This window comes from Macaca thibetana, chromosome 3 (genome assembly GCF_024542745.1).
Source record: "Macaca thibetana thibetana isolate TM-01 chromosome 3, ASM2454274v1, whole genome shotgun sequence".
In the NCBI taxonomy this organism is placed as follows: Eukaryota; Metazoa; Chordata; class Mammalia; order Primates; family Cercopithecidae; genus Macaca; species Macaca thibetana.
This window is the reverse complement of record NC_065580.1, coordinates 177,329,962-177,350,293: the sequence shown is the minus strand read 5'-3', so window position 1 is coordinate 177,350,293 and position 20,332 is coordinate 177,329,962. Positions and strand designations below refer to the sequence as shown.

At 37.8% G+C, this 20,332-nt stretch overlaps 1 long non-coding RNA gene and 1 pseudogene across 2 annotated transcripts; both read right to left on the bottom strand.

Annotated features, from left to right (window-relative positions):
- Positions 1-1,151: 1,151 nt before the first annotated feature.
- LOC126949613 (nuclear transport factor 2-like) lies at positions 1,152-2,033 on the bottom strand (annotated as a pseudogene). The gene has a single exon (XR_007723862.1). The product of XR_007723862.1 is annotated as a nuclear transport factor 2-like (transcript).
- Positions 2,034-5,575: 3,542 nt separating this feature from the next.
- On the bottom strand, positions 5,576-13,071 carry LOC126949614 (uncharacterized). The gene is made up of 3 exons (XR_007723863.1): positions 12,762-13,071; positions 11,211-11,272; positions 5,576-5,872 (listed from the first exon to the last, which is right to left on the bottom strand). It is a non-coding gene; the product is annotated as an uncharacterized LOC126949614 (long non-coding RNA).
- Between the last annotated feature and the right edge of the window lie 7,261 nt (positions 13,072-20,332).

The following is a 20,332-nucleotide window of genomic DNA, read 5'->3' as shown; positions in this document are numbered from 1 at the left end:
GTTAACAAGCATATAAAAATAATTAGTTGAAACAAACATATCTCTGGTATGCCTGCAAAATTCTGGTTCTAGGGAGGAATAAATAATAATTAACAAATTCAATAAATATTTTTATTTTATATCTACTACATGTAAATAAATAGAGTAAATGATCTGAGGAATTAAAGCCTGGCAATACTTTACCTAAGGAATAACGCTATTTACTAGGGAAGATAAAAGGCACTCAAAGATAAGCTTGATGAAAATGATAGAGTGGCACATATACACCATGGAATACTATGCAGCCATCAAAAAGGATGAGTTTGTGTCCTTTGTAGGGACATGGATGCAGCTGGAAACCATCATTCTTAGCAAACTATCACAAGAACAGAAAACCAAGCACTGCATGTTCTCACTCATAGGTGGGAACTGAACAATGAGATCACTTGGACTCGGGAAGGGGAACATCACACACCAGGACCTATCATGGGGAGGGGGGAGGGGGGAGGGATTGCATTGGGAGTTATACCTGATGTAAATGACGAGTTGATGGGTGCTGACGAGTTGATGGGTGCAGCACACCAACATGGCACAAGTATACATATGTAACAAACCTGCACATTATGCACATGTACCCTAGAACTTAAAGTATAATAATAATAAAAAATAAATGAATTAAAAAAAAAGTAGAGTGTTGAATGATACTAAAATATCAAGAGAAGATTAAAGAAGGGTATTTCATGGAAAGAAAATAGGAACATGGCATTGTGTTTAAAAAAAAAAAAAAAAAAAAAAAGCAATGTGTTCACAGATACCGCATTCTTTTTCTTCCTTGGTACCCAGCAAAAGTATACTCCAGCCTCTGTAGCAGTTGGATGTGTCCATATTACTGGGTTTTATCCTGGGGCCATTTCCAGCCCCTTGTGTAAAACTTCCCTCCTACTCCTCTCCATGGTCTTTCTGGAATAGAAAGACTCTGAAGCCATAGAAAATAGCAGAACTCCATTATGGAACGATCTTGATTGCATGATGCCTCTGCTTAGTAAATAATGGTGTGATAAATACCCATTATAGTTATATGAGTCAGAAATAAACTGTGTGTTAAAATACTAATATTGGAAAGGTAATTTGTTACAACATCAGCTGATTTTTTTTTTTTTTTTTTTTTTTTTTTAAGAAAATTTTTGTGGTTTTATTGTATCATGAGGCATTGAAACATCTGAACAAATCAATGTCTGGGCGGTGAGGCAGCTGCTTTCTCCTTCACTTCTTTGGGTTACTAGAGCAACTTGTCAGTAGATTAAAAAAAAAAAAAAAAAAAAAAAAAAAAAGGACAACCTTTTGCATTACTTAAGTCTTTCCAAGGCATGCGCTGGTACAACACAAATTTCTCCCATCAGATGCAACTAGTCTAGTGTCCAAACATCATGCACAACACCTCGGTGGCAGCAGCGCACTGCGCCCACTCCCGCCGCGGCCCTGCTCATTTGTGCATGATATTTGGAGCATCTGGAGGAGTGGGAATAGTATTGGGAAGAGGAGGGAGGAGGAAACAGCGTGAGTGCCTAGTTGAGAGGAGGTCAGCCGAAGTTGTGCAGGGCGAGCCTGAACATGTCATTGGTGCAAACCCAAGCATCGTTGATGTTCTTTAATAGGAACATCTGGTGGAACCCCATGATGGGGTCTTCATCCGCCTTAAGCTGGCCCACAACCATGCTGATGATGCAGCTATCTGGAGTGGGCTAATGGTCCTGCGCGGTGATGCTGTGCTGGATTTTCTGGAACGGAAGGCTAGACAACTTCTCCACAATGGCAGCTTTCCCCTGGAACTGTTGTCCTTCCCACGTAAGGCATGACGCGTCAATGTAAATTGCGCCTAGTTGGGTTCTATCATTATCAAATAACTGGTAGTAATGTTGAATGAAGCTGGATCCAATCTGCTCCCAAATTGGCTTGTCTCCCATTCTGGAGCGTCACCCGGCCTCACGGAGACCCGAGGGGCTGGCACGATGGCGGCAGCGGCGGCGGCAACCCAGCGCGGTCTGCCAACATCAGCTGATTTCTAACTAACAAAGGAAATGTATTCGATTTCACACAAATTCATACAGATCATCGGTAAGATGGAGTATAGTGAGAAGTAAAAATGAAAAAATGGGAAAGCAGACTGAAAGCGGATATGAAGAGAACCATATTCAGGAAAAAAGAATTTTAAAATTTATTTTCCAGACAAAAAGATAATGTGAGACAAGTTAGGATGAAATATGATGAATAGAACTTGTGTAACCAAGAATACTCTGGCAGCAAAACAGAGGATGGAGGATATAGAGTAGATTCCAGGAACAAGAAATCAGCAAGTGGTCCATACTTAGAAGAACTAAATTACTTTAATTCCACAAAATAAAAGTGTAGGTTTAAAATATGGTTAGGGATAAAGTTAACAGGCTTTGTTAAAGGTATTTGATAAGTCAGACAAAGCATGAGCACCAAAGAGTTGGTCAATGATTCAAGGCAGAGCCTAGAAAAAGATAATGAGAAAGCTTAACAGAATAAATCCCCAGCAGGGTTGAATCTGGTTTTGCTCAGGGATGGCCTGACAAAGATATTGACCTTTGATTCTTCCAGGCACACAGTAAATTTTCAGTACTGTGTCAGGATTATTTTACTTATGCCAGTTACTTATGTGTGATGAGTAGGTAACATGGCCAGAATCTCAAGCGTGCAGTGACTGAGAGACAGGCCAAAGTGAGATCATCATGCATGGTGCAAGCCTCATAGTAAAAATTGCATTTTCTTGTGGGAAACTGGAATCTGCATAGTTCCAAGAAATTGAATTCTTATTATTTTGAGTCTACTGTGAGTGAAAACCTTTGAATATCAGTATCACTTGTCATTAAAAATATATCATGTTACTGTATCTTTTATAAATCTTTTTATCATATCTTTGGAAATCCACATAGCAAAAAGAATAAACAACAAATCATTAGAAAGATGATATTTGTTGAGAATAATGGAGAGGTTACATTTTTTTTTATGTATTTATTACTTTCTTTTAACTTTCCAGGGGTACATGTGCAGGTCTGTTACATAGTAAACTTGAGTCATAGGGGTTTGTTGTACAGATTATTTCATCACCCAGTGATATGGTTTGGCTCTGTGTCCCCACCCAAATTTCATCTTGAATTGTAATTCCCATGTGTCAAGGGAGGGACCTGTAATCCCCACATCTTGAGGAAGAGAGGTGATTGGATCATGGGGATGGTTTTCTCCATGCTGTTCTTGTGATAATGAGTGAGTTCTCATGAGAAATGATGGTTTTATAAGCATCTGTCATTTCCCCTGCTTACACTTCTCTCTTCTGCTACCATGTGAAGAAGGTCCTTGCTTGCTCTTCAACTTCCACTGTGATTATAAGTTTCCTGAGGCCTCCCCAGTCATGTGGAACTGTGAGTCAATTAAACATCTTTCTTTTATAAATTATCCAGTCTTGGGTATTTCTTTATATTAAATATCAGTGTGAAAACAGATTGTTACATCCAGGTATTAAACCTAGAACCCGTTGGTTATTTTTCCCGATCCTCTCCCTCCTCCCATCTTTTGCCCTCCACCCTCCAATAGACCTCAGTGTTGTCTTTTTTGTTTTGTTTTGTTTGAGATGGAATCTCCCTCTATTGCCTAGGCTGGAGTGCAGTGGTGCCATCTCAGCTCACTGCAACCTCCGCCAACTGGGTACGAGCGATTCTCCTGCCTCAGCCTCCTGAGTAGCTGGGATTACAGGTGCATGCCACCATGCCTGGCTAGTTTTTGGCATTTTTAGTTGAGACAGGTTTCACCATATTGGCCAGGCTGGTCTCGATCTCCTGACCTCGTGATCCACTCGCCTTGGCCTCCCAAAATGCTGGGATTACAGGCTCTGTCTCAGCTCAGAAGCTGTGGCCATTAAATATATATATAATTTTTTTTTCTGTGAAGTTTCCTGCGAAACGAGAAATCTCTTGTCCTTTTATATACACACCTGCAACATTTCTCTTCTCATTTCTAGCGGGTCCTTTCTCCACATGTGAATCTATTTTTGCCTTTAAGTTCACTCTGCCTATGGACACTTTATTCTAAACATATGAATTATTATACAGTATCACTTTTCAAAATACAAAAAAACAAATAAGCTATCCTCCCCTTGGTCTGGCACCTTTTCTTCCTCCCTGCTAATCCTCTCATGTGCACTTCTAGAAAGATTGCTTTATGCTTGCCTCCTTTACTTCCGCAGATACAGTAACTTTTGAATGGATTGTTCTTGGCCTTTTTATTGTTTTCAAACGGTTCTTGCACATATATCTGATATGGTTTGGCTCTGTGGCCCCATCCAAATTGTGTGTTGAAATGTGTCTCCCAGTGTTGGGGAGGGACCTGGTGGGAAGTGATTGCATTATGAGGGCAGATTTCACCATGCTGTTCTCACGATAGTGAGTTCAATCTCATGAGATATGATGGTTTAAAACCGTGTGGAACTTCCTCTTCATTCTCTCTCTCTCTTGCTACCATGTGAAGAAGGTGCTTGCTTCCCCTCTGCCTTCCACCATGATTGTAAGTTTCCTGGGGCCTCTCAGTCATGCTTCTTGTTAAGCCTGTGGAACTGTGAGTCAGTTAAACCTCTTTCTTCATAAATTACTCAGTTTCAGGTAGTTCTTTCCAGCAGTGTGAAAACAAACAGACTAATACAATATCCAATAGCATACAAATTTCAAAAACGGAAATTTTCCTGTCATATAATTTTACTTTGCTGATAATATTTAACACTATTAGTTGTTTTTTAAACTTTGTTTAAATCTCTACCTCTTTTTCCAGGTTTCCTGCCCTTTTCCCTTCACTTACCATGTGTGTGTTTTTAAATTGAAGTTAAAAGTAGAAAAGATAATTTTTGCCTTTTAATTGAAATATTTTGTTTGTTGACATACATTGTTTCCTTTCTTATATTTGAGTTTATGTATACTGTTTTCCTTTACTGTTTCTCTCAACTCTTTTATTTTCTTTACTATATTACCTCCTTTGGGATTAACCAAGATTTTTTAAATTCCAATTTTTCCTATGTTACTATCAATATACATTTTTTAACTACTCTATCATCCCAGCAACATGAATTCTTGACATATTATACCCATGTATAAATAAGAAAATTTACAACTTGTCATATAATATTATGACCTTAAAACAGTTTACTTCTCTCACCATTTATGTGATTTTAAAAATTATTTTTATTTCTCTATACATTTAACACTTATGGGCGCTTACCTGGTTCTTTTCTTCTTAAGTTAATATTGATTTACTTGTATTGTTACCATCCCTATTGTTCTTTATTTCTGTCTGCGTACTTATGCTTCCCTCCAGGATCATGTTCCTTCTGCCTAAAGTGGCACATTAATATTTTTTAAAAAACAGGTCTACTAGGACATTTTTTAGCCTTGTATTGTACCATCCTATAAATTTTATAAAGAGGCAGGGTCCTTTCTTCTTTTAGGGAGAGGATAACACTTAACATATTTGAGGAAAACATTACAAATTAAACAGGACATGTCCTTGTTGATAGCTTACTTTAATTTCCTTAATATTCTTTGCTTTGATGAAACAACCAACAGCTCTTCTCTTATCCTACTTATAACAACTCTCTATTTAGTAGTACCCACTCACAGAGATCAAAATTTGACATATCGACATCATCTTTTTGACCTTGGCATTACTTAGGGAATGTTTTGGTCCACTTTGGATTGCTACCAAATATAGCAGTGACTTTAAGTTTTAGCACATTTTGGATCTTGATAGTGGCCCGGTGTAGATGTGATGACCTACACCCCAGCAGGCCAGACTTGAAGTCCAGATGAATGACTGTGGTAGATGATGGCTAGGTAGAGTATAAGGAGCAAACATTCTTGGTATACTTCTCTGAGAAAATTTTTCAGAGAAAATACATTCTCCTGATCCTTTCAGAAAAATTCTACCTCTGAAGGGAGTGGAGGTTGGGGAGTGAAGAGGTTGAAGTCTTCCCAAATCCGGTGTTGTTTTTTCTACTGGTAAATGTCTTTCTCCCGGAGTAAAATATATACACAAGTTAGATAACACCTATCGGTAATATGAATAATACCTTACATTATTTCTACAATGTGGGCTGCAAAGCATTGAAGGTTCAAGCAGTTTTCACATTTAAAAAAATTTTACTTTTAATTAACGAGAAATGATTTTACTTATTTACAATGTAGCATGTGATGCTTCAATAATTTGATGCACTAGGGAATAACCATATCAGACTAACAAATTTAGCATATTCATTATCTCACATACTTATCATTTCTTTGCAGTGAGGAAACTTTAAAATCTACTCTCAGCAACTCTGAAATATATAATACGTAACTATTAACTCTAGTTAATTCACTGTGCAATAGATCATCAGAAGTTATTCCTCTCATGTAACTGAAATTTGTGTCTTTTGAACAAAATTTCCCCTTTTCCCATCAATGTCCTCCCCATCCCCCAAGCTCTGGTAACCACAAATCTACTCTGTTAATTTATGAGTTCAAATTTTTAATTCTGCATATAAGTGAGATCATGTGATAATTGTTTTTCTGTGTCTGGCTTATTTTACTTAGCCTAATATCCTCCAGATTTGCTTATTTTTTTGCAAACCTTAAAAGCTTAATAGTATTCCATTCTCTCTATGTCTCTCTCTTTCTCTCTCTCTCTCTGTGTGCGTGTACGTGTATCTGTGTGTATCACATTTTTAAATGTATTTATCTGCTGATGGATACTGACGTTTCTCCCAAATATTGCCTACTGTGAGTAATACTGGAGTGAATATAGGAGTGTAAACATCTCTTCACCATACTTATTTCAATTCATTTGAATATACCCAAAAATGGGGTTGCTGGATTAGATGGTAATTCTATTTTTCTTTTTTGTGGAACTTCCATAATATTTTTTCAAAATATTTTTCAAAATATAGATAGTTATATATACAAAAATATATACATGTATCAGTAGATATATACAGCATTGTGAAAGGGAGAACAAATATGGAGTGGGATCTATCTTACTTAATATGTTACCAAAAAAAGAGAAGGATTTTTTTCTGAGAAGATAATGCCTGTGTCTATTTTATGTAGTAAATAAAAGTTCTTCAGGAGAAAAAAATGAAAAAGGGTAAATACAAAGGAGTTATGTCCAAAGAAATAAAAATACAAAATAGCTGTGTTATTCCATTTGTGTTACTATAAACAAATACTGAGACTGGGAAATTTATAAAGAAAAATCATTTAATTGGCTCACGTTCTGCAGACTTCTACAAGAATAGGGCTGGCGTCTGCTCAGCTTTGGGTGAGGGTGTCAGGGAGCTTATAATCATGACAGAAAGTAAAGAGAGAGCCACTGTGTCACATGGCAAGAAGGGGAGCAAGAGTGAGAGTGGGGAGGTGCCACACTCTTTTAAACAATGAGATTGCACGTGAACTCCGAGTAAGAACTCCCTCATTATTGTGAGGATAGCGTCAAGTCTCATGAGTGACGCATCCCCATGACCTACACACCTCCCACTAGGTCCCATCTCTAATACTGGGGATGACATTTCAACATGAGGTTTGGAGGGGATAAATATCCAAACCATATTGCAGCCCTACGTGAAGTTTGGCATGTTCTCTATATCTCTGGGCAGGCACGCCTTTTTGTCTGTCAGAGTGTCATTTTCTATTTCCATTCTGAACTCAGAAAGTGTGGGCTTTAAAAATATATATAATTTTTTTTTTTCTGTGAAGTTTCCCCCGAAACAGGAAGTTTCTTTTCCCTCTTTATATATACACCTGCAACATTTGTCTTCTCATTTCTAGCAGGTCCTTTCTCCACATGTGAATCTATTTTTGCCTTTAATTTCACTCTGCCTATGGACACTTTGGTCTAAGCATAGGAATTATGCAAGAGTATCACTTTTCAAAATACAGAAAAACAAATAAGCTATCCTCCCCTTGGTCTGGCACCTTTTCTAATTCCCTGCTAATCCTCTCATGCGCACTTCTAGAAAGACTGCTTTATGCTTGCCTCCTTTACTTCCGCAGGCACAGTAACTTTTCAATGCATTGTTCTTGGCCTTTTAATTCTCTTCAAACTGTTCTTGCACATATCTCTGATATGGTTTGGCTCTGTGTCCCCATCCAAATCTCATGTTGAATTGTAACTCCCAATGTTGGGGGAGGGATCTCGTGGGAAGTGATTGCACTATGTGGGCAGATTTCGCCATGCTGTTCTTGTGATAGTGAGTTCAGTCTCACGAGACCTGATGGTTTAAAACTGCGTGGAACTTCCCCATGGTTCTCTCTCTGTCTCTCCTGCCACCATGTGAAGAAGGTGCTTGCTTCCCCTCTGCCTTCCACCATGATTGTAAGTTTCCTGAGGCCTCTCAGTCATGCTTCCTGTTAAGCCTGTGGAATGGTGAGCCAATTAAACCTCTTTTTTCATAAATTACCCAGTTTCAGGTAGTTCTTTATAGCAGTGTGAAAACAGACTAATACAATATCTGATATCTTACAAATTTCAAAAATGGAAATTTTCCTGTCATATAATTGTACTTTGCTGATAATTTTTAACACTAGTTGTTTTTTAAACTTTGTTTAAATCTCTACCTCTTTTTCCAGGTTTCCTGTCCTTCCCCCTTCCCTTACCATGTTTAATATTTGCAGTTTTCTTAGTCAATATATATCCACAATACTCTTTTTACTTCACTTTAATCAATTGTAACTACAGTATCAAGTTCATAAATCAAAAATAAATTTCTTAAGCCTTTTTCTCTCATGAATTTTATATTCATGAAACTTAATTCAAGTTCATGCAGGCATTTTCACTTGAACGGGTTGGGCACATATCCAAAAGTAAGTTCATTGTCCCCCTGACTTGTTATTTTTTAAACTTCTTTATCTGTAAATGGCACAATTCTTTTTAATTGTTGTGACTTCATTCAAATATATGTGTGTGTGTATGTATACACACAACCACACACACACACACACACATATATGTGCATATATATATATACTGCTATGGTTTGAATGTTTCTTTCATAGGGTGGAGCCTTCATGTATGTATTAATGCCAGTATTGTGGAAGTGAGTTAGGTATTACTGGAGTGGCCTCCTAATGAAAAGACTGAGTTTCACCCAACTTCCACTCTTTGTCTCACATACTCACTTCCAACATCCCACCTTCTACCATGGCTTGACCCTTGACAGATGACAGTGTTATATTCTAGGATTTCCCAGGCTTCAAAATCAGGACCCAAATAAACTTCTATTTTTTATAAATTACACAGTCTGTGGTATTGTCATACCAGTAGAAGTTGGAATAAGACACGTGCACACATTTACACATATATATGCATATATTCATACACACATACATATGTATATTCAGTAATACTCTGGGGCATACCTAAGTCTATATATATAACTAACGTACTAGAACAGGTTTAGAATTGCTTTGGTAGATAAATGAATAAATTAATATAAGGTGGACATTTGCCTCATTTTTTTTTGGTGAACTTTATATTTTGGGCATATACAACATTGCAGTACAATTTACTAAAGAAACAAGTCAGGGTAGATATTCACTTTACTAACTTTACTTGTAATTCAACAACAAACCTATGATATTTTGTCAATCAAATAAACCCACCCCAAATGGAGCTATTTGAAGGACAATGAATCATGCAGATGAATGGTGTGTCATATGTGTCATGCTCTAAATCTCATTTTCAGAGACAACACTGGCAATGAATCTAGGGCAGTCTCTAAAATCCATTGTCTGTTGGCAGTGCTAGCTTTGAGTTCTTAGGGAGGTTGTGGAGGTTAAATCTCCTTTGGACCATGAATTCTTTGCACTATGATAAAAGGATAAATTAAATCCTAATTTGGGGAGACTATTTTGATGATATCTATTCAAATTAATGTCTTTTGACTCAACAAGTACACACCTATTTGACTGTACTATAGATATTCTTGCTCATTAGCCACAAATAAGAATAATATTGTTTATGTGTTCAGCAGGATTCTAAAAACAGCAAATTGTTGAAGCAGTGGTAACTATATATTCATAATACAGAAAAATACCATGGGTCTTACAATCTGCTATCAAGGGTGTCACTTATCTGGAGTCTCAAATGGCAAAATAACTCACTTCCAAGCTCATGTAGGCTGTCAGTAGAATTTGTTTTCTTGAAGCTCTATGGCTGAGCGCTCTGGATCCAGGAAGGTTGCCAAATGGAGGCCACCTTTAGTGCTTAGCCATTTATCTTTTCTGCCACATAACCTTTTTCATAAGCAGACCCTCACCAAAACATCTCAATTTGCTTCTTAAAGACCAAACAGGACAATGAGAGCTAGCAGAACAGTTTTACACAGTGTAATGTAATCACAGGTGTGACACTGCTTTATGTGTGTCATATTCTATTGTTTATAAGCAAGTCACAAGTCTAGCTCACATTCTAAAGAAGGGGATTACACAAAGGCTTTTAACACCAAGAGATTGAAAACCTTAGGGTCTGTCTACCACAGTAGAAAGAATCAAATATCCAGAGAGAAAAATGTGTTCCATTTGCATATAGCACAGAGTGCCTAAAGAACATACAGAAAAGTGGATGGTGATATATATATAAATAACTTAGTAAAACTTTGTAGCAAATGCATTGCATTTTCAAGGAAGTTTTAAATAACAAAAACCATTTGATGACTAAGTACTAATGAAGTAGTATTCCTTGACTGTGTAGATGACTCTGTGCCAATAATAAAATATTCCTTTCTGTAGGATAATTTATTACTTATTTTTATAATAAAATATATTCTGTGTAATCAAATTGAAAACACATATTTTCAAACTAGTGATATGAGTGGATATGGTGACATTTTTTGGAGGTTACCATGTTTTATATAATTTAACTGAGGATATAATCTTATTATTTGCATTATAACACGAATCTCAGTTCAATAATTATGGAGTGGCATTATTTGTACACCTCCAGATTGTCATTGTTTAATATTTCTGGTGAAGTAATCAAGTGTGTGGTTATTCAACTTTGTGCAAAATAGTCTTAATGTCTCTAGATAGTGGAAATGAGGTTAAGTTGAAGAATCTTAAATCTTCATAACACCAAACAGATAAATGAAGTATGATCAGCAGGTAGTGGTTCATTTCCACCCTATTTCCTCTTACTTTTCACGAACTCCATTCAAACATAAGTATGTTGCTGAGACATAGAATGGTGCTTAATATCGCTGGGGAAAAGGAAATACAAAAATAATAACTACATTGTATTGAATATGTGCAAGTAATAGTGTTCTAATAAAGGCATAATATATTTTGTTGAATATAGAAAAATTGTGTAGTGTAAAAAAATTTCCAGATTTTACATCTCATTATATTATATTCATAAGATTTAAACTGATGCTCCTTAGACTGTAAAACAAATACTGCCTTTCAAAAATAACTACAATAATTAGATTGTGTTTTCAGATGAATTTTCTGTTGCTCATATAATTAAAAAATAGTCCAATAGAATAAGAACTTCCAACTGAAAAACAATAAAGGCATTGCCCATTGGAGTAACATATATACAGCTGTCTCTTGAGTAAAATACTGGAAAATAAAGATGCAAGTACTTCAACGACGTAATACTTAACATTTTCTAGCACATTATAAAGTGTAGTCAACAATTACGTGTATTATTATTTACCTCCTGCAATAATGTAAGCTGTGTAAATGTAGAAACTTCTGTCTATATTGTTCTCTGATGTAAAACTACTGTTTAGAGTAGTGTTGAATACAGGGTATATATATGTATGTTTTCCTAAAATTTCTAGATAGTTGCAAAAGTTTTAATAGTTTGTTTTTAAAAAGCATAATTTACAAAGCATACATGTATGCCCTTCCTTCCTTCTTTTCTCCCTCCCTCCCTCCCTTCCCTCTCTTTTCTTTTCTGTTTTTTGAGACAGGGTCTCATTCTGACACCCAGGCTAGAGTGCAGTGGTGCCATCTTTGCTCACTGTAACCTCCACCTCCCAGGCTCAAGCAGTTCTCACACCTCAGCCTCCTGAGTAGCCACCTGAGTAGCCAGGACTAGAGGCATGTGTCATAATGCTGGCTAATTCTTGTAAGTTTTGTAGAGACAGGGTCTTGCCATTTTGCCCGGGCTGGTCTCAAACTCCTGGGCCCATGCAATCCACCTGCCTCTGCCTCCCAAAGTGCTGGGATAACATGTCTGAACCATCGCGCCCAGCCCAACATGTATTCTTTTTAAACACAGCCCAGGTTTTTCCATTTAGTTATTTGATGTTATGACTTGTTCAAATAATCAAGTTATTCTTAAATGTTTTTTTTCATCTAAGCAAAAGTTTATGGATGCTATATTAACTACATTTGATGTGCTGCATGCTTCCCTGGTATATATATTTATTGGCAATTGGGCGACAGAGAGATACTCCATCACACAAAAAAGAAATCTAAATCTTTAGTAGTGTAATTTAAAAACAAGATATTTTTTTTCCATACCAGCTTGAAGTCTGCAGTTTTAAAATAATTTCTTTTCAAGGTTTGCTTTACCTCAAAACCGGGAGGGTCTGTCTTTTACCTCAAACAAAACTACATGGAGAAAAGGTACCAAAGAAAAGACAAATGCATTGGATAAGTATAGTAAACCAACTTAGAATTATCCTGCAGGGATTACATAAATAAATAAATAAATAAATAAATAAATAAAATAAACACCTTTATAAACACTCCGACTGAGTGGAATACGTCTGTATTCTTATAACTGCTTTAGTTCTAAAAGCCGGAGACACAGGAAGAGCGATTAAGAGGGGTTGAGTCAAGATGGCGGACTAGAAGCAGCTCCTGGGCGCTGCTCTCACAGAGAGGAGACAAAGGCCTGGCGCACACTGACCCCACAAGCTGATGTCTAAGCAACCATGTCGGACTCCAGCAAGGCAGCAAGCAGACAGAGAGAGCAGAGAGGCGTGCAGCTGGGCAGCAGCCTGTCTGGGATAAACGCGGAGCTGGGAGATGCTCCCCGACACAAGAAAGGGTGAGTAAGGGGCCCGTGAGGGGATTCACGCTCTCCGCGGGATCCTGTGTGAGTCTGCGAACGGAAGACCCCCACCGCCGCCCCCCTTCCCCCGCTGGCCTCCCCGCACCCTCCCACCAGCTTCTAAACTGAGGCAGAGAGCCGCTGGAAATGTTGTAGAGGCAGCTCTCGAGTCCAAGGGGACCTCCATAAGCCTTGGACCCAGGAACAGAGGCACCAGTGCCATCTCCCCAGTAGAGACTGCAGTCACAGTGCCCAGGGGCAGTCGCATTGCTCCCCTCCCTCCAGCCCCCAGCCACCCGCCACCCCTCCACCCTGCACATGCACAGGGTTCAGCGCCAGCGTCCAGCCCAGCAGCCCCGTATGCCTGAACTTAGCTGGCGGGCGCAACCACTTGTTGTTCCAGGAAATACCTGGCCAGAGAGCAGATAGTGAGGCAGTCAGGCAACGGCCGCAGGAGCTTCCAGCTCCGCTTTCCTGCTCCTGAGTGAGTTCAACCGGCAGGTGTCGCCTCTTGTCCCAGGAAACCCCTGGATAGCAGGAAGGGGTGACTCTGACCAACCCCACCTCTCCTAGCCAAGCAGGCCACGCCTTCTAGAGCTTCCAGCCCAAGGGCCTTAATTCTCCCTGAAATCTGCTGAGCTGCACAGCCTCCTATTGCCCTGGGAAATACGCAGAGGGCAGGGTGGACAGCTCCACGCACCCCCGCCTGTAGCAGCCAAATGGACCACACTCACTAGAGCTTCCAGCCCAGCAGTCTCGTTTCTGCCTCAATTCTATTTGCATGCGCAACCCTGTGTTCTCCTGGGAAGCACCCGGACAGCAGATGAGGTGATCCCCACCCACAACACCCCTGCAGATCCCAGCCAACCAGGACTTGTTGGCTTGGGCAGTACTCAGGCAGAGTGGAGCCCTAACTCTCAGGTCACTGAGAGGTGAGGTGCCCAGTTTTGCAGGCTGGTTGAGGAGCAGGCATGTGTCTCCCTCCCAGCACCCAACGGGTAAGGATATGTCTTGTCTGCCAGCCAGCCTCTGCCTTAGTGAACCCTGTGGACCAGAAAACCTAGCAAAATAAACCCAGGCACGGAGTCAGTAATCGGAGGAGGTTCCTCCAAGGCACAGAAGCGGACTATGTGAGGGAGTCATCACTCTCTTCCCCTGTACCACAGAACACTACTGACCAACTGCATCAAAACACACAGAACTAGGCAGCAAGGAAGAGCCTCTCTGCTGGCTAACATCCCCATGTCTTTGGCTTGTGTTCTCATTCCCTTGACATTTTCTATTTTTTTTTTTAAATTTTTTTTTTGTTATTATACTTTAAGTTCTGGGATACCTGTGCAGAACGTGCAGGTTTGTTACATAGGTAAACATGTGCCATGGTGGCTCCTGCACCCATCAACGTGTCATCTCATTAGGTATTTCTTCTAATGCTATCCCTCCCCTAGCCCTCAACTCTGTGACAGGCCCTGGTGTGTGATATTCCCCTCCCTGTGTCCATGTGTTCTCATTGTTCAACTCCCGCTTGTGAGTGAGAACATGCAGTGTTTGGTTTTCTGCTACCATGTTAGTTTGTTGAGCTTCATCCATGTTCCTGCAAAGGACATGAACTCACCCTTTTTTATGGCTATGTCCCAGATTTTCTTCATCCGATCTATCATTAGTGGGCATTTGGGTTGGTTCCAAGTCTCTGCTATTGTGAACAGAGCTGCAGTAAACATACGTGTACATGTGTCTTCACAATAGAGTGATTTAAAATCCTTTGGGTATATACCCAGTAATGGGATTGTGGGTCAAATGGTAATTCTGTTTCTAGATCCTTGAGGAATTTCCACACAGTCTTCCACAATGGTTGAACTAATTTACACTCCCACCGACAGTGTAAAAGTGTTATTTCTTCATATCCTCTCCAGCATCTGTTGTTTTCTGACTTTTTAATGATCACCATTCTAACTGGCATGAGATGATATGTCATTGTGCCTTTAATTTGCATTTCTCTAATGACCAGTGATGAGCTTTTTTTCATCTGTTTGTTGCCCACATAAATGTCTTCTTTTGAGAAGTGTCTGTTCATATCCTTAGCCCACTTTTTGATGGTGTTGTTTGTTTCTTCTTGTAAATTTGTTTAAGTTCTTTGCAGATTCTGGATACTAGCCCTTTGTCAGATGGATAGATTGCAAAAATTTTCTCCTATTCTTTAGGTTGCCTGTTCATTCTGATGGTAGTTTCTTTTGCTGTGCAGAAATTCTTTAGCTTTATTAGATCCCATTTGTCAATTTTGGCTTGTGATGCCATTGCTTTTGGTGTTTTAGTCATGAAGTCTTTGCCCATGCCTATGTCCTGAATGGTATTGCCTAGGTTTTCTTCTAGGGTTTTTATCGTTTTAGGTCTTACATGTAAGTCTTTAATCTATCATGAGTTAATTTTTGTATAAGGCATAAGGAAGAGGTCCAGTTCCAGTTATCTGCATATGGCTAGATAGTTTTCCCAACACCATTTATTAAATAGGGAATCCTTTCCCTATTGCTTGTTTTTGTCAGGTTAGTCAAAGATCAGATGGTTGTAGATGTGTGGCATTATTTCTGAGGCCTCTGTTCTGTTCCATTGGTCCATATATCTGTTTTGGTACCAGTACCATGTTTTTGTGGTTACTGTAGCCTTGTGGTATAGTTTGAAGCCACGATCAAGTTGGCTTCATCCCTGGGATGCAGGGCTGGTTCAACATATGCAAATCAATAAATGTAATCCATCACATAAACAAAACCAATGACAAAAACCACGTGATTATCTAAATAGGTGCAGAAAAGGCTTTCGACAAAATTCAACATCCCTTCATCCTAAAAACTTTCAATAAACTAGGTATTGATAGAATGTATCTCAAAATAATAAGAGCTATTTATAACAAATCCACAGCCAATATCATACTGAATGGGCAAAAGCTGGAAGCATTCCCTTTGAAAACCGGCACAAGACAAGGATGCCCTCTCTCACCACTCCTATTCAACATAGTATTGGAAGTTCTGGCCAGGGCAATCAGGCAAGAGAAAGAAAGAAAGCGTATTCAAATAGGAAGAGAGGAAGGCAAATTGTCTCTGTTTGCAGATGACGTGATTGTATATTTAGAACACCCCATCGCCTCAGCCCCAGATATCCTTAAGCTGATAAGCAACTTCAGCAAAGTCTGAGGATACAAAGTCAATGTGCAAAAATCACAAGCATTCCTATACACCAATAATAGACAAACAGAGAACCAAATCATGAGTGAACTCCCATTCACAATTGCTACAAAGAGAATAAAATACCTAGGAATACAACTTACAAGGGATGTGAAGGACTTCTTCAAGGAGAACTACAAACCACTGCTCAAGGAAATAAGAGAGGACACAAACAAATGGAAGAACATACCATGCTTATGGATAGGAAGAAACAATATCGTGAAAATGGCCATACTGCCCAAAGTAACTTATAGATTCAGTGCTATCCCCATCAAGCTACCATGGACTTTCTTCACATAATTAGAAAAAACTACTTTAAATTTCATATGAAACCAAAAAAGAGCCTGTATGGCCAAGACAATCCTAAGCAAAAATAACAAAGCTGGAGTCATCCCTTGATATTTTTAATTGCAGAGCATAAATGTTTAATTTTAATGAAATCTAAATAATCGATTTTTTTTTTTTTCATGGAGCATGCTTTTGGAGTAGTTTCTAAAAAGTCACTGCCATGCCACAACTGATAGAGTTTCTCTGTGCTATCCTCTAGGAGTTTTATTGTCTTGTGTTTTACATTTGGGTGTATGAAAGATACATCTAGAGGTAATTTTTGTGAAAGGTGTATGATCTGTGTCTAGATTACTATTTTTGTGTTTGAAGGTCTAGTTTTTCCATCACTGTTTATTGAAAAGATTACCCTTTCATCACTTTTATTACTTTTGCTTCATTGTCAGAGATCAGTTGATGATATTTGTATGGTTTCATTTCTGGGATATTATGTTCCATTGATATATTTGTCCATTCTTTCACCAGCTCCACACTGTCATGATTACTTTAGTTTAATAATTAATCTTAAAGTTAGGTATTGCCAGTCTTCCAACTTTGTGCTCCTTTAATAATCTGCCATCTATTTTTCCTCTTTTGTCTCTCAATACAAGCTGAAGAATCAGTTTGTGAAACCCACAAAGAGCCTGCTACGATTTCTATTGGGATGGCACTCAATCAAGTTGAGAAGAACTGACATCTTAACAATATTGAGTTGTCCTATCCATTCACATGGAATAGCTCTCCACTTATTTAGTTTTTCTGTAATGTATTTTATCAGAGTTATGTAGTTTTCTTCGTATAGATCTGGTACATTTCTTTAAACTTATATATACATAAGTATTTATTTTGGAGAAGTACAAAAGTAAATGGTATTTTATTTTTATTCTTAAATTGCACTTGTTCATTTCCAGTAAATAGGAAAGCAGTTGGCTTTTGTATATTAATCATGTACCCTGCAACCTTGCTATAATCACTTATTAGTTTCAGGAGTCTTTTGACTATTCTTTTATATTTTCTACATAGATAATAATGTTGTCTACATCTGAAGACAGTTTTCTTTCTTTCCAATCTCTGTAACTATATGTCTTGTCTTATCGGATTAGTGAGGGCTTCCAGTATGATGTTGAAAAGAAGCAGTAAGTGGACATCCTTGCCTTGTTATTGACCTTAGTAGCAAGTCTGTGTGTATTTTTCAAAATTCTTTGTGTCTGAATTTTGGAAGAAAAAACTTTGAAGCTTCCACATAGGTTTTAGTCACTGAATAAAGTTGTATTTTGTACTGCAATAAATTAAATAGGTTACTAAAAGCTTGCAATTTATATCAAATCTAGTGATAGCTAATTTTTACATAGTGTTTACAGTATGCCAAAAAGTCTTCTTAAAGATTCACATGTACTGATTCATTTAATATTGCGTTATTATTTTTCTAGTTATCAGCTAAGAAACCAGGAGCAGGGAGAGGTTAAATAAGTTGCACAGCCACTTTGCTGCAGGGCCAGCTTGCAGAATCAGGGAGTCCGGAACAAAGTCTATGTGCTTGACTATGAGATTATAGAATAGCTCATCAAAATTTCTGCCTTCCAATGTTTTGTAATGTATTCATGAAGTTAATATATATGTAAAAATTAAAGGATTTTAATATGATTTTGTTAATAACAATATTTAACGCTGTAAGAATTTCAACATGGATAAAACATACTTTATACCGTTCAATAGAAGGATGTACATTGGTTGTTACATTAGAGGAATGGGAAAAGAAGAAGAGAAAGTATTGATGAGCAGGCTCTATATTATGAACTAAGAAGAGTTAGATGGGTAATGGGGTGAATCATTAGAAAACAGATGAATTGTTCAAATGGTGTAAGAATGAGTTAATATTAACTGTATCATTGTTACTGAGATAAATAGAGCTTAATATCCATATGCTTTGGGATCGTGATTGGTATTTTTAAAACACAAAATGAAAGACACAAAAGTCAATAGCAAAAGTTTATCCCTCTGACTTCATTTACAAATACTTTATGTGTATTAATTAAAATTATAAATAGCAAAATTATAAATCAAGGAAAATACTAGCAGCATATGTTCCAAAAGGTTAATATCATTTATTTATACATAATTAACATAATAAGCCAATAAAAATGAAGATCAACATGGCAATGGAAAAATAATCAAAACCTACCAACATTATGTATTGTTGAATTACATAGAATTTAAAAAGAAAAAAATTAAATTTACTTTTCAGTTAAATCTAAACTTGTTTCTTAGAATATAGGAAAATAACTTTGTTATTTTACACCATAACTGAAAGTATAAATATAAAGCGGTAATATCAATGCAAGTTTCACAGAATAATTATCTGTTCAGATAAATAAATACCTCCAGTATAACCTAACAGATATTTAAAATTAAAGTTATTCAGAATTTTTGTTGAACATAGATGTTTTAAAATATACTTAGCAGGCCGGGCGCGGTGGCTGAAGCCTGTAATCCCAGCACTTTGGGAGGCCGAGACGGGCGGATCACGAGGTCAGGAGATTGAGACCATCCTGGCTAACACGGTGAAACCCCGTCTCTACTAAAAAATACAAAAAACTAGCCAGGCGCGGTGGTGGGCGCCTGTAGTCCCAACTACTCGGGAGGCTGAGGCAGGAGAATGGCGGGAACCCGGGAGGCGGAGCTTGCAGTGAGCTGAGATCCGGCCACTGCACTCCAGCCTGGGCCGCAGAGGGAGACTCCGTCTCAAAAAAAAAAAAAAAAAAAAAAAAATATACTTAGCATGCGTAAGGTTTCCAAAGAGGTAGCATTCTTAAGAATTATGTAAACACCTAAAATCATTACCTAATTCCGGTTCGTAGTTATGAGACCTAGAACAAGATACTTAAACTTTGTGCTTCAATTTCAACTGCAAAATAAGTATATAGTAATTATATAAGTATGCAGTAATTCCCATTTCAAATATTTGTTGTAACAATTACATTTTAAAATGTATGGTTTTTAGGACAATGGTTAGCACTAGTTACATATTCAAGAATTACCTGTTATTTTATGGCATATTTGTTACATTTTAAAATGATCAGGATTGTAATTAGTTATTTTAGGAAGTCAGAACAGCCGATATAGAGTGAGATGAAAGGAATAAGTCTTTTTGTGTTTCAGTTTGTCTGCATACTCAACAGAGTTTTTCCTACAAATCATACATGAATTTGTCCTTTCCTATTTAAACTTGCATTAACTTCCAGGCTGCAATCCAAGCCCCTTCCCTTGGCCTCCTCCAAATAGCCTCAATATTTCAGTATCACTTTGTCTCCTATCATTGATTTCTCCTTACCTTGGCAATATCCGTAGGACATTTCTCATGTTCCCCAGATTTATCACATTCTTTAAAACTCTAGGCTTCTCCAATATTATTTATTCTATTTGTAATACTTTTTTTTCTAGATCGTATTTTCCACTGAAAAGTCTATTTGCCCTTAAAGACATAGATTTTATGCCATCTCTTCCGAGAAGTCACATTCTGCTTCCATTCAGGTTAAATCTCTTCTCCCATTGGTTGTAAGAACCTGTGATGGCCTGATTTGCATTTTCACTTTGTGTCTGCATTATCCTTTGAACATAATGAAAAATAAACATTTTTGAAGGAATCAGTAAGTCACAGAGCTATTGATAGACAAAAATATGCACTATTTTTGTAAAATGGAGCATTTGAAGTAACG